Source organism: Ranitomeya imitator, chromosome 3 (genome assembly GCF_032444005.1).
Source record: "Ranitomeya imitator isolate aRanImi1 chromosome 3, aRanImi1.pri, whole genome shotgun sequence".
In the NCBI taxonomy this organism is placed as follows: Eukaryota; Metazoa; Chordata; class Amphibia; order Anura; family Dendrobatidae; genus Ranitomeya; species Ranitomeya imitator.
In genome coordinates, this window is record NC_091284.1 from 468263542 (window position 1) to 468276805 (window position 13264).

The following is a 13264-nucleotide window of genomic DNA, read 5'->3' on the forward strand; positions in this document are numbered from 1 at the left end:
TAGACAGAGCATCCGCCTTCACATTTTTAGAGCCCGGAAGGTACGAAATCACAAAGTCAAAACGGGCAAAAAACAGCGACCAACGAGCCTGTCTAGGATTCAACCGCTTGGCAGACTCGAGATAAGTCAAGTTCTTATGATCAGTCAAGACCACCACGCGATGCTTAGCTCCTTCAAGCCAATGACGCCACTCCTCGAATGCCCACTTCATGGCCAGCAACTCTCGATTGCCCACATCATAATTTCGCTCAGCAGGCGAAAACTTCCTGGAAAAGAAGGCGCATGGTTTCATCACCGAGCAATCAGAACTTCTCTGCGACAAAACAGCCCCTGCTCCAATCTCAGAAGCATCAACCTCGACCTGGAAGGGGAGCGAAACATCTGGTTGACACAACACAGGGGCAGAAGAAAAACGACGCTTCAACTCTTGAAAAGCTTCCACAGCAGCAGAAGACCAATTGACCACATCAGCACCCTTCTTGATCAAATCGGTCAATGGTTTAGCAATACTAGAAAAATTGCAGATGAAGCGACGATAAAAATTAGCAAAGCCCAGGAACTTTTGCAGACTTTTCAGAGATGTCGGCTGAGTCCAATCATGGATGGCTTGGACCTTAACAGGGTCCATCTCGATAGTAGAAGGGGAAAAGATGAACCCCAAAAATGAAACCTTCTGCACACCAAAGAGACACTTTGATCCCTTCACAAACAAAGAATTAGCACGCAGGACCAGAAACACCGTTCTGACCTGCTTCACATGAGACTCCCAATCATCCGAGAAGATCAAAATGTCATCCAAGTACACAATCAGGAATTTATCCAGGTACTCTCGGAAGATGTCATGCATAAAGGACTGAAACACTGATGGAGCATTGGCAAGTCCGAATGGCATTACTAGATACTCAAAATGGCCCTCGAGCGTATTAAATGCAGTTTTCCATTCATCGCCTTGCTTAATATGCACAAGATTATACGCACCACGAAGATCTATCTTGGTGAACCAACTAGCCCCCTTAATCCGAGCAAACAAATCAGATAACAACGGCAAGGGGTACTGAAATTTAACCGTGATCTTATTTAGAAGGCGGTAATCTATACAAGGTCTCAGTGAACCATCCTTCTTGGCTACAAAAAAGAACCCTGCTTCTAATGGCGACGATGACGGGCGAATATGCCCCTTTTCCAAGGACTCCTTCACATAACTCCGCATAGCGGCGTGCTCAGGCACAGATAAATTAAACAGTCGACCTTTTGGGAATTTACTACCAGGAATCAAATCGATAGCACAATCACAATCCCTATGCGGAGGTAGAGTATCGGACTTGGGCTCATCAAATACATCCCGGTAATCAGACAAGAACTCTGGAACCTCAGAAGGGGTGGATGACGAAATAGTCAGAAATGGGACATCACCATGTACCCCCTGACAACCCCAGCTGGACATAGACATATATTTCCAATCCAACACTGGATTATGGACCTGTAGCCATGGCAACCCCAAAACGACCACATCATGCAGATTATGCAACACCAAAAAGCGAATATCCTCCTGATGTGCAGGAGCCATGCACATGGTCAATTGAGTCCAGTACTGAGGCTTATTCTTGGCCAAAGGCGTAGCATCAATTCCTCTCAATGGAATAGGATACTGCAAGGGCTCCAAGAAAAACACACAATGCCTAGCATACTCCAAGTCCATCAAATTCAGGGCAGCGCCTGAATCCACAAATGCCATGACAGAATATGATGACAAAGAGCAGATCAAGGTAACGGACAGAAGAAATTTTGACTGTACCGTACCAATGGTGGCAGACCTAGCGAACCGCTTAGTGCGCTTAGGACAATCAGAGATAGCATGAGTGGAATCACCACAGTAGAAACACAGCCCATTCTGACGTCTGTGTTCTTGCCGTTCAACTCTGGTCAAAGTCCTATCGCACAGCATAGGCTCAGGTTTAAGCTCAGGTAATACCGCCAAATGGTGCACAGATTTACGCTCATGCAAGCGTCGACCGATCTGAATGGCCAAAGACATAGACTCATTCAGACCAGCAGGCATAGGAAATCCCACCATGACATCCTTAAGGGCTTCAGAGAGACCTTTTCTGAAAATAGCTGCAAGCGCACCTTCATTCCATTGAGTGAGTACGGACCACTTTCTAAATTTCTGACAATATACCTCTATCCCATCCTGACCCTGACACAGAGCCAACAAATTTTTCTCTGCCTGATCCACTGAATTAGGTTCATCGTACAGCAATCCGAGCGCCAGGAAAAACGCATCGATATTACTTCAATGCAGGATCTCCTGACGCAAGAGAAAATGCCCAGTCCTGAGGGTCGCCACGTAAAAAAGAAATAATGATCCTAACTTGTTGAACTGGGTCACCAGAGGAGCGAGGTTTCAAAGCCAGAAATAGTTTACAATTATTTTTGAAACTCAGAAATTTAGTTCTATCTCCAAAAAACAAATCAGGAATAGGAATTCTCGGTTCTAACATAGAATTCTGAACCACAAAGTCTTGAATATTTTGTACTCTTGCCGTGAGCTGATCCACACATGAAGACAGACCTTTAATGTCCATCGCTACACCTGTGTCCTGAACCACCCAAATGTCTAGGGGAAAAAAAAGGCAAAACACAGTGCAGAGAAAAAAAAATGGTCTCAGAACTTCTTTTTTCCCTCTATTGAGAATCATTAGTACTTAGGGCCTCCAGTACTGTTATGATAGGTAATTCAGTACCACAATGGACATAGAGGTCAGAGCACATACAGTGACCTGACAATAACCCAAAAACATAGAACGAGCTCTGAGACGTGGGAACTCTGCTGACCGCAATCCCTAATCCTCTCAAACACACTAGAGGCAGCCGTGGATTGCGCCTAACGCTCCCTATGCAACTCGGCACAGCCTGAGAAACTAGCTAGCCTGAAGATAGAAAATAAGCCTACCTTGCCTCAGAGAAATACCCCAAAGGAAAAGGCAGCCCCCACATATAATGACTGTGAGTTAAGATGAAAAGACAAACGTAGAGATGAAATAGATTTAGCAAAGTGAGGCCCGACTTTCTGAACAGAGCGAGGATAGGAAAGGTAACTTTGCGGTCAACACAAAACCCTACAAAAACCATGCAAAGGGGGCAAAAAGACCCTCCGTACCGACTAACGGCACGGAGGTACACCCTCTGCGTCCCAGAGCTTCCAGCAAGCAAGAAAAACCAAATAAGCAAGCTGGACATAAAAAACAGCAAACAAAAATAACACAAGCGAAACTTAGCTATGCAGAGCAGCAGGCCACAGGAAGGATCCAGGAGGAAGCAAGTCCAATACTAGAACATTGACTGGAGGCCAGGATCAGAGCACCAGGTGGAGTTAAATAGAGCAGCACGTAACGACTTCACCACATCACCTGAGGAAGGAAACTCAGAAGCCGCAGTACCACTCTCCTCCACCAACGGAAGCTCACAGACAGAATCAGCCGAAGTACCACTTGTGACCACAGGAGGGAGCTCTGCCACAGAATTCACAACAGACACCCAATCATCCTGATCAGCAGAAACAAAGCATCTCAGATATGTTTCCAAAGTCTGATTAGTTCGTTCGGTTTGGCCATTTGTCTGAGGATGGAAAGCCGAAGAAAAAGACAAATCAATGCCCATCTTAGCACAAAAGGACCGCCAAAACCTCGAAACAAACTATAACGTTTCAGGTGCAAGAACGAGAGTGGACCCTCTGGACCGTGGTAGACCTACTCCTGGGCGAGTAGACCAGATGTTAACCAACCCCTATACAGCGGCTGTCAGGAGCAGGCCCAGAGGTCTCCTATCCACGGTAGCAGATACCAAGAGGGACGGCTCAGGAAAGGGAGAAAACAGAGGATGAGGACAAAACAGAAAACCAGAAACGAGGACTACGGCACCAGAGGCTGAGGACTCGGGGATGAAATGTCAGGCTGGAACAGTGGAATACCAGAGACGGAGCTGTAGGGAGAGAGGAGAGATGATGAGCGGAGATGGGAACGATGGACTGGAACAGAAGGAGAGCAAAGACGGAGCTGAAGGGAAAGGAGGGAAACCAGCACGAAACACTGAGACACAGAAGCAAGGTGACCGGAGGCAAAAGCAAAAGCTAAAGACACTCAGGCACCTCCTAGCAAAGGAGGCGGCCTGAAATAGTAGGCACTCTACCTGGATTGGCTGCAGCACACCGGAGACTCACATCCGGTATCAGGAGACCAGGAATGATTGAAATGCCTAACGCAGGATCCTGCGCGCCTGCGCAGGAGCAGCACGTCTAAGACGTGGAGGAGGAGCCCGCCGAGGACGAGCGTACCGCCCACCGGAAGCCGGGCTGCAGGGACGAGCAGCAATGGAGGAAGATGGACCAGCGTGCCGTGACCTGGAGGACGAGCGGCCGAGGGGAGCAGCGGCGACAGCAGAAGAAGAAGCGGGGACAGCGCGGCGGGACCCAGACATGGAGCGGTGAGTAGCGGTAGGGGCCGTGACACAAACTGGGAACCTCTGTCCGAGACGATGTTCTCCGGAATGCCATGTAAACGAACCACATGCTGGAAAAACAATGGCACCAAATCAGAGGAGGAACGCAATTTAGACAAGGGTACCAAATGGACCATCTTAGAGAAGCGATCACAAACCACCCAAATGACCGACATCCTTTGAGAGACAGGGAGATCTGAAATAAAATCCATGGAAATATGCGTCCAGGGCCTCTTCGGGATCGGCAAGGGCAAAAGCAACCCACTGGCACGAGAACAGCAGGGCTTAGCCCGAGCACAAGTCCCACAGGACTGCACAAAAGAACGCACATCCCGTGACAAAGAAGGCCACCAAAAGGATCTAGCCACCAAATCTCTGGTACCAAAGATTCCAGGATGACCAGCCAACACCGAACAATGAACCTCAGAGATAACTCTACTAGTCCATCTATCAGGGACAAACAGTTTCTCCGCTGGACAACGGTCAGGTCTATCAGCCTGAAACTTCTGCAGCACCCGCCGCAAATCAGGGGAGATGGCAGACAAAATTACCCCCTCTTTGAGAATACCCGCCGGCTCAGGAACACCCGGAGAGTCAGGCACAAAACTCCTTGACAGGGCATCAGCCTTCACATTCTTAGAGCCCGGAATGTACGAAACCACAAAATCAAAACGGGAGAAAAACAGCGACCATCGAGCCTGTCTAGGATTCAACCGTTTGGCAGACTCGAGATAAGTCAAATTCTTGTGATCCGTCAAGACCACCACGCGATGCTTGGCTCCTTCAAGCCAATGTCGCCACTCCTCGAATGCCCACTTCATGGCCAACAACTCTCGATTGCCAACATCATAATTGCACTCAGCAGGCAAGAATTTTCTAGAAAAGAAGGCACATGGTTTCATCACCGAGCCATCAGAACTTCTTTGCGACAAAACAGCCCCTGCTCCAATCTCAGAAGCATCAAGCTCGACCTGAAACGGGAGCGAAACATCTGGCTGGCACAACACAGGGGCAGAAGAAAAACGACGCTTCAACTCCGGAAAAGCCTCTACAGCCGCAGAGGACCAATTGACCACATCAGCACCTTTCTTGGTGAAGTCAGTCAACGGTTTAGCAACACTAGAAAAATTAGCGATGAAGCGACGGTAAAAATTAGCAAAACCCAGGAACTTCTGCAGGCTCTTCACAGATGTCGGCTGAGTCCAATCCTAAATGGCCTGAACTTTAACAGGGTCCATCTCGATAGTAGAAGGAGAAAAAATTAAACCCAAAAATGAAACCTTCTGAACTCCAAAGAGACATTTTGACCCCTTCACAAACAAGGAATTCGCACGAAGGACCTGGAACACCATTCTGACCTGCTTCACATGAGACTCCCAATCATCCGAAAAGACCAAAATATCATCCAAATATACAATCATGAATCTATCCAGGTACTTTCGGAAGATGTCATGCATAAAGGACTGAAACTCAGATGGAGCATTAGAAAGCCCGAATGGCATAACCAGGTACTCAAAATGGCCCTCGGGCGTATTAAATGCTGTTTTCCATTCATCGCCCTGTTTAATTCGCACAAGATTATATGCCCCTCGAAGATCTATCTTGGTGAACCAACTAGCCCCCTTAATCCGAGCAAACAAATCAGACAACAGCGGCAAAGGGTACTGAAATTTGACTGTGATCTTATTAAGAAGGCGGTAATCAATACAAGGTCTCAAAGAACCATCCTTCTTGGCCGCAAAAAAGAACCCTGCTCCCAACGGTGATGACGACGGGCGAATATGACCTTTCTCCAAGGATTCCTTTATATAACTCCGCATAGCGGGGTGCTCTGGCACAGATAAATTAAACAGTCAGCCCTTAGGAAACTTACTACCCGGAATCAAATTAATAGCACAATCGCAATCCCTATGAGGAGGTAGGGCACTGGATTTGGGCTCATCAAATACATCCCGGTAATCTGACAAAAACTCAGGGACTTCAGAAGGAGTGGAAGGTGAAATTGACAGCAATGGAACATCACCATGTACCCCCTGACAACCCCAGCCGGACACAGACATAGATTTCCAATCCAATACTGGATTATGGACCTGTAGCCATGGCAACCCCAAAACGACCACATCATGCAGATTATGTAACACCAAAAAGTGAATATCCTCCTGATGTGCAGGAGCCATAAACATAGTCAATTGAGTCCAGTACTGAGGCTTATTCTTGGCCAAAGGCGTAGCATCAATTCCTCTCAATGGAATAGGATACTGCAAGGGCTCCAAGAAAAAACCACAGCGCCTGGCAAACTCCAAGTCCATCAAATTCAGGGCAGCGCCTGAATCCACAAATGCCATAACAGAATAGGACGACAAAGAGCAAATCAGAGTAACGGACAAAAGAAATTTAGACTGTACCGTACCAATGGTGGCAGACCTAGCGAACCGCTTAGTGCGCTTAGGACAATCGGAGATAGCATGAGTGGAATCACCACAATAAAAAACAGCCCATTCCGACGTCTGTGTTCTTGCCGTTCAGCTCTGGTCAAAGTCCTATCACATTGCATAGGCTCAGGCCTATGCTCAGAGAATACCGCCAAATGGTGCACAGCTTTGCGCTCACGCAAGCTGTTGTGAATTCTGTGGCAGAGCTCCCTCCTGTGGTCACAAGTGGTACTTCGGCTGATTCTCTCTGTGAGCTTCTGTTGATGGAGCGAAGTGGTACTGCGGCTTCTGAGTTTCCTCCCTCAGGTGATCTGGTGAGGTCGTTAGGTGCTTCTCTACTTAACTCCACCTAATGCTTTGATCCTGGCTTCCTGTCAATGTTCCAGTGTTGGACTTGCTTTTCCCTGGATCATTCCTGTGGCCTGCTGCTCTGCATAGCTAAGTTCTTTTTTGCTATTTGTTTGCTATTTTTTCTGTCCAGCTTGTCTAATTTGTTGCTGGAAGCTCTGGGACGCAAAGGGTGTACCTCCGTGCCGTTAGTTCGGTACGGAGGGTCTTTTTGCCCCCTTTGCGTGGTTTTCTTTAGGGTTTTGTGTAGACCGCAAAGTTACCTTTTCTATCCTCGATCTGTTAAGAAAGTCAGGCCTCACTTTGCTGAATCTATTTCATCTCTACGTTTGTCTTTTCATCTTAACTCACAGTCATTATATGTGGGGGGCTGCCTTTTCCTTTGGGGTATTTCTCTGAGGCAAGGTAGGCTTATTTTCTGTCTTCAGGCTAGTTAGTTTCTCAGGCTGTGCCGAGTTGCATAGGCAGAGTTAGGCGCAATCCACGGCTGCCTCTAGTGTTGTTTGGAGAGGATTAGGGATTGCGGTCTGCAGAGTTCCCACGTCTCAGAGCTCGTTCTATGATTTTGGGTTATTGTCAGACCACTGTATGTGCTCTGACCGCTATGTCCATTGTAGTACTGAATTGCCTTTCATAACAGTACAGGAAGCCCAAAGTACTAATGATTCTCAATAGAGGGAAAAAAGAAGTTCTGAGACCATTTTTTTTTTTCTTTGCACTGTGTTTTGCCTTTTTTTTCCCCTAGACATTTGGGTGGTTCAGTACACAGGTGTAGCGATGGACATTAGAAGTCTGTCTTCATTTGTGGATCAGCTCTCGGCAAGAGTACAAAAGATTCAAGACACTATTGATCAGAAAGCTATGTTGGAACCAAGAATTCCTATTCCCAGGGCCGTATTTAGAGTTTCTGCTGCCCTAGGCACTTTTAGTGCTGCCTCCCCCTTTGGTGAGTATGACACTATCGGCAGTGACTTTGGCAAAAATCGCTGATGTGAAAGTCGCCTTTTGCAGCAGATCCGACAGTTTTTCCGCATCTGCCGCGTAATGGATCACTTAGGGCAACACTGCGTTCGGCCTCATTCATTCCCTATGGGACTTACAGACATGTGCGGCTCTTGCGGTTTTGCCGCCATCCGGCAAATGCGGTACTTGCAGCAATGAGAAAAAACACTACTAGCAGTGTTTTATGTATCATCGTAAGTGCAAAACCGCAATTGCCGCACATGTTCGCAAGTAGCCATCATTACCTGTCCCTGCACCTTGCTAGCTCATCCCTATCCAACCCTCCCTGACCTAAAACTACACTATAAAGCTTCAGAAAAGCAATTTATTAACTGACATATTCCTATGATAATGAGGGCTCTAGGCTACGGCGTAGACTGGGACGGGCAGTCTCCGGGTCTCCATCCTCTCTGTGCACACCCTCAGTCCCTGCCTCACTGCCTGTGCACAGACCACCCTCCACCGCACCCGGTAATCACCGCTCGCAGTAGCATACCAGCAGAGGTGTATCTAGGGTTTCTGGCACCCGGGGAAAGAATTCATTTTGGTGCCCCCCCTCCGCCAAGGACATATGTGATTTGCACACTCAGTCATGTGCCCACGAGCTCCTCTCCCTAATGCTCTCAATGTTCAGTGAAAAACTAAGAGAAGCAGAAGAGAAGCTCGATGTCGCAGGACCATAAGAGTATGTGTCCACGTTCAGGATTGCATCAGGATTTGGTCATGATTTTTCATCAGTATTTGTAGCCAAAACCAGGAGTGGAACAATTAGAGGAAAACTATAATAGAACCATATGCTCCACTTCTGTATTTATCACCCACTCCTGGTTTTGGCTACAAATACTGATGTAAAATACTGACCAAATCCTGATGCAATCCTGAACGTGGACACACACCCTAAGTCTGAAAAATCGCATATGAGTGACGTGTCCATGTGACGACTACTGGAACTTGCAGAGCTGAATCCTGACATCGCAGCTTCTGAATTCTCACAACGCATGCACTGCACTTTTAGGATTCTCCCTTGCCGGTGGACGGTCATGTCAGCACAAGTATGTGATTTGTAGACTTCTGACCACATTCTGACTAGATGTGCCCGGCCTCGCTCAGTTCATTTTCATTGACGGAGGTCACGCATGTCTAGTCAGCACGTGATCGCATTAATGTAAATCCCCAGCATGAGAGAATCCTGACAGCGTGCAGTGTGCACTGTGAGAATTCAGAAGTCTGCAGTCACAAAGAATGACTGCAGACTCATCACAAGCCTGGACATCCCCTTTAAAAGGGACTCTGTCACCTGAATTTGGAGGGAACAATTTTCAGCCATAGGGGTGGGGTTTTCGGGTGTTTGATTCACCCTTTCCTTACCCGCTGGCTGCATGCTGGCTGCAATATTGGATTGAAGCTCATTCTCTGTCCTCCATAGTACACGCCTGCGCAAGGCAAGATTGCAGATTGTGCAGGTACAGTATGTACTACGGAGGACAGAGAATGAGCTTCAATCCAATATTGCAGCCAGCATGCAGCCAGCGGGTATGGAAAGGGTGAATCAAACACCCGAAAACCCCACCCCTATGGCTGAAAATTGTTCCCTCCAAATTCAGGTGACAGTGTCCCTTTAAATCTCCTAACATATATAAAAACATGAGAGTTAGCATCACAAATAACATTTACATCCAGGTACCTTATAGATGACGTCGCCTCTGGAGCCGTTCTCCTTTTCTTCATCTTGTCCAGATCCCATGATGAGTTTTCTCATCCACAGCCGTCTCTGCAGACTTCCATCTTCGCCGCTCTTTTGCAGAAAGTCTCCACATGACGCCCTTAAAGATACAAGTGTCATTATAATGCTCCCAAATAAAAAATTGCCCCTCACTATATTGTCTGCACAAAGTATGACCCCCACACTGTCCCTCTTATGGTACATGCTCTTCACACTGTCCTCTCCTTTCTATACCAGTCCCCTCTTCACACTGTCCTCTCACACTGTGTCCCCCTTATAGGGCCCAGTATTTATACTCCATATTTATACTCCATCCTCCCACACTGCGTTCATGCCTCCCCCATCCTCCCACCCTGCGTTCATGGCTCCCCCATCCTTCTCCCCTGCAAGCATGGCTCCCCCATCCTCCCACTCTGCGTTCATGGCTCCCCATCCTTCTCCCCTGCGTTCATGGCTCCCCCATCCTTCTCCCCTGCGTTCATGGCTCCCCCATCCTCCCACTCTGCGTTCATGGCTCCCCCATCCTCCCACTCTGCGTTCATGGCTCCCCCATCCTCCCACTCTGCGTTCATGGCTCCCCATCCTTCTCCCCTGCGTTCATGGCTCCCCATCCTTCTCCCCTGTATGCACGGCTCCCCATCCCTCTCCCCTGTATGCACGGCTCCCCATCCTTCTCCCCTGTGTGCACGGCTCCCCATCCTTCTCCCCTGTGTGCACGGCTCCCCATCCTTCTCCCCTGTGTACATGGCTCCCCATCCTTCTCCCCTGTGTGCACGGCTCCCCATCCTTCTCCCCTGTGTGCACGGCTCCCCATCCTTCTCCCCTGTATGCACGGCTCCCCATCCTTCTCCCCTGTGTACATGGCTCCCCATCCTTCTCCCCTGTGTGCACGGCTCCCCATCCTTCTCCCCTGTGTGCACGGCTCCCCATCCTTCTCCCCTGTGTGCACGGCTCCCCATCCTTCTCCCCTGTGTGCACGGCTCCCCATCCTTCTCCCCTGTGTACATGGCTCCCCATCCTTCTCCCCTGTGTGCACGGCTCCCCATCCTTCTCCCCTGTATGCACGACTCCCCATCCTTCTCCCCTGTATGCACGGCTCCCCATCCTTCTCCCCTGTATGCACGGCTCCCCATCCTTCTCCCCTGTGTGCACGGCTCCCCATCCTTCTCCCCTGTATGCACGACTCCCCATCCTTCTCCCCTGTATGCACGGCTCCCCATCCTTCTCCCCTGTATGCATGGCTCCCCATCCTCCTCCCCTGTGTGCACGGCACCCCACTTTTTTCCCTGTCATACTTACCTCTCACCGGCGCGCAGCACAGAACTTCCTGGCATCTCAGCGTCTTCCTTCCTGTCTTCAGCGGTCACATGGTAGCGCTAATTAAGGGTGATGAATATGCGCATATTCATCACCCTTAATGATCGGTACCATGTGACCGCTGAAGACAGGACGGCGCTGAGACGCAGTTGCAGCCACCGCTGGAGGAAGGTGAGTATTACGTCTTCAGGGAGGGAGGGAAGGGGGCGGGAAGGAGGGAGGAGGGGGGGGCGGGAAGGGGGGAGGGAGGAGGGGGGGCGGAAACTTGACCCCGGAGTTTTATAAAATAAAAAAAAAAAAAAAAAGGAAAAAACCTAGCTCAAGGGCGCCCCCCCGCATCCCGCCGCCCTAGGCACGTGCCCTCAAGTGCCTAGTGGCAAATACGGCCCTGCCTATTCCTGATTTGTTTTTTGGAGATAGAACTAAGTTTCTGAGTTTCAAAAATAATTGTAAATTATTTCTGGCCTTGAAACCTCGCTCCTCTGGTGATCCAGTTCAACAGGTTTTGATTATTATTTCTTTTTTGCGCGGCGACCCTCAGGACTGGGCATTTTCTCTTGCGCCAGGAGATCCTGCATTGAGTAATATCGATGCGTTTTTCCTGGCGCTCAGATTGCTGTACGATGAACCTAATTCAGTGGATCAGGCAGAGAAAAATTTGCTGGCTCTTTGTCAGGGTCAGGATGAGATAGAGGTATATTGTCAGAAATTTAGAAAGTGGTCCGTGCTCACTCAATGGAATTAATCTGCGCTGGCAGCTATGTTCAGAAAGGGTCTCTCTGAAGCCCTTAAGGATGTCATGGTGGGATTTCCTATGCCTGCTGGTTTGAATGAGTCTATGTCTTTGGCAATTAATAATAATAATAATAATAATCTTTATTTTTATATAGCGCTAACATATTCCGCAGCGCTTTACAGTTTTTGCACACATTATCATCGCTGTCCCTGATGGGGCTCACAATCTAGAATCCCTATCAGTATGTCTTTGGAATGTGGGAGGAAACCGGAGTGCCCGGAGGAAACCCACGCAAACACGGAGAGAACATACAAACTCTTTGCAGATGTTGTCTTGGGTGGGATTAGAACCCAGGACCCCAGCGCTGCAAGGCTGCTGTGCTAACCACTGCGCCACCGTGCTGCCCTTTATTCAGATCGGTCGACGCTTGTGTGAGCGTAAATCTGTGCACCATTTGGCGGTATTACCTGAGCTTAAACCTGAGCCTATGCAGTGCGATAGGACTTTGACCAGAGTTAAACGGCAGGAACACAGACGTCTGAATGGGCTGTGTTTTTACTGTGGTGATTCCACTCATGCTATCTCTGATTGTCCTAAGCGCACTAAGCGGTTCGCTAGGTCTGCCACCATTGGTACGGTACAGTCAAAATTTCTTCTGTCCGTTACCTTGATCTGCTCTTTGTCATCGTATTCTGTCATGGCATTTGTGGATTCAGGCGCTGCCCTGAATTTGATGGACTTGGAGTATGCTAAGCGTTGTGGGTTTTTCTTAGAGCCCTTGCAGTGTCCTATTCCATTGAGAGGAATTGATGCCACGCCTTTGGCCAAGAATAAGCCTCAATACTGGACCCAGCTGACCATGTGCATGGCTCCTGCACATCAGGATGTTATTCACGTTCTGGTGTTGCATAATCTGCATGATGTGGTCGTGTTGGGGTTGCCATGGCTACAAGCCCATAATCCAGTATTAGATTGGAAATCTATGTCGGTGTCCAGCTGGGGTTGTCAGGGGGTACATGGTGATGTTCCATTTCTGTCAATTTCGTCATCCACCCCTTCTGAGGTTCCAGAGTTCTTGTCTGATTACCGGGATGTATTTGATGAGCCTAAGTCCGATGCCCTACCTCCGCATAGGGATTGTGATTGTGCTATCAATTTGATTCCTGGTAGTAAATTCCCAAAAGGTCGACTGTTTAATTTATCCGTGCC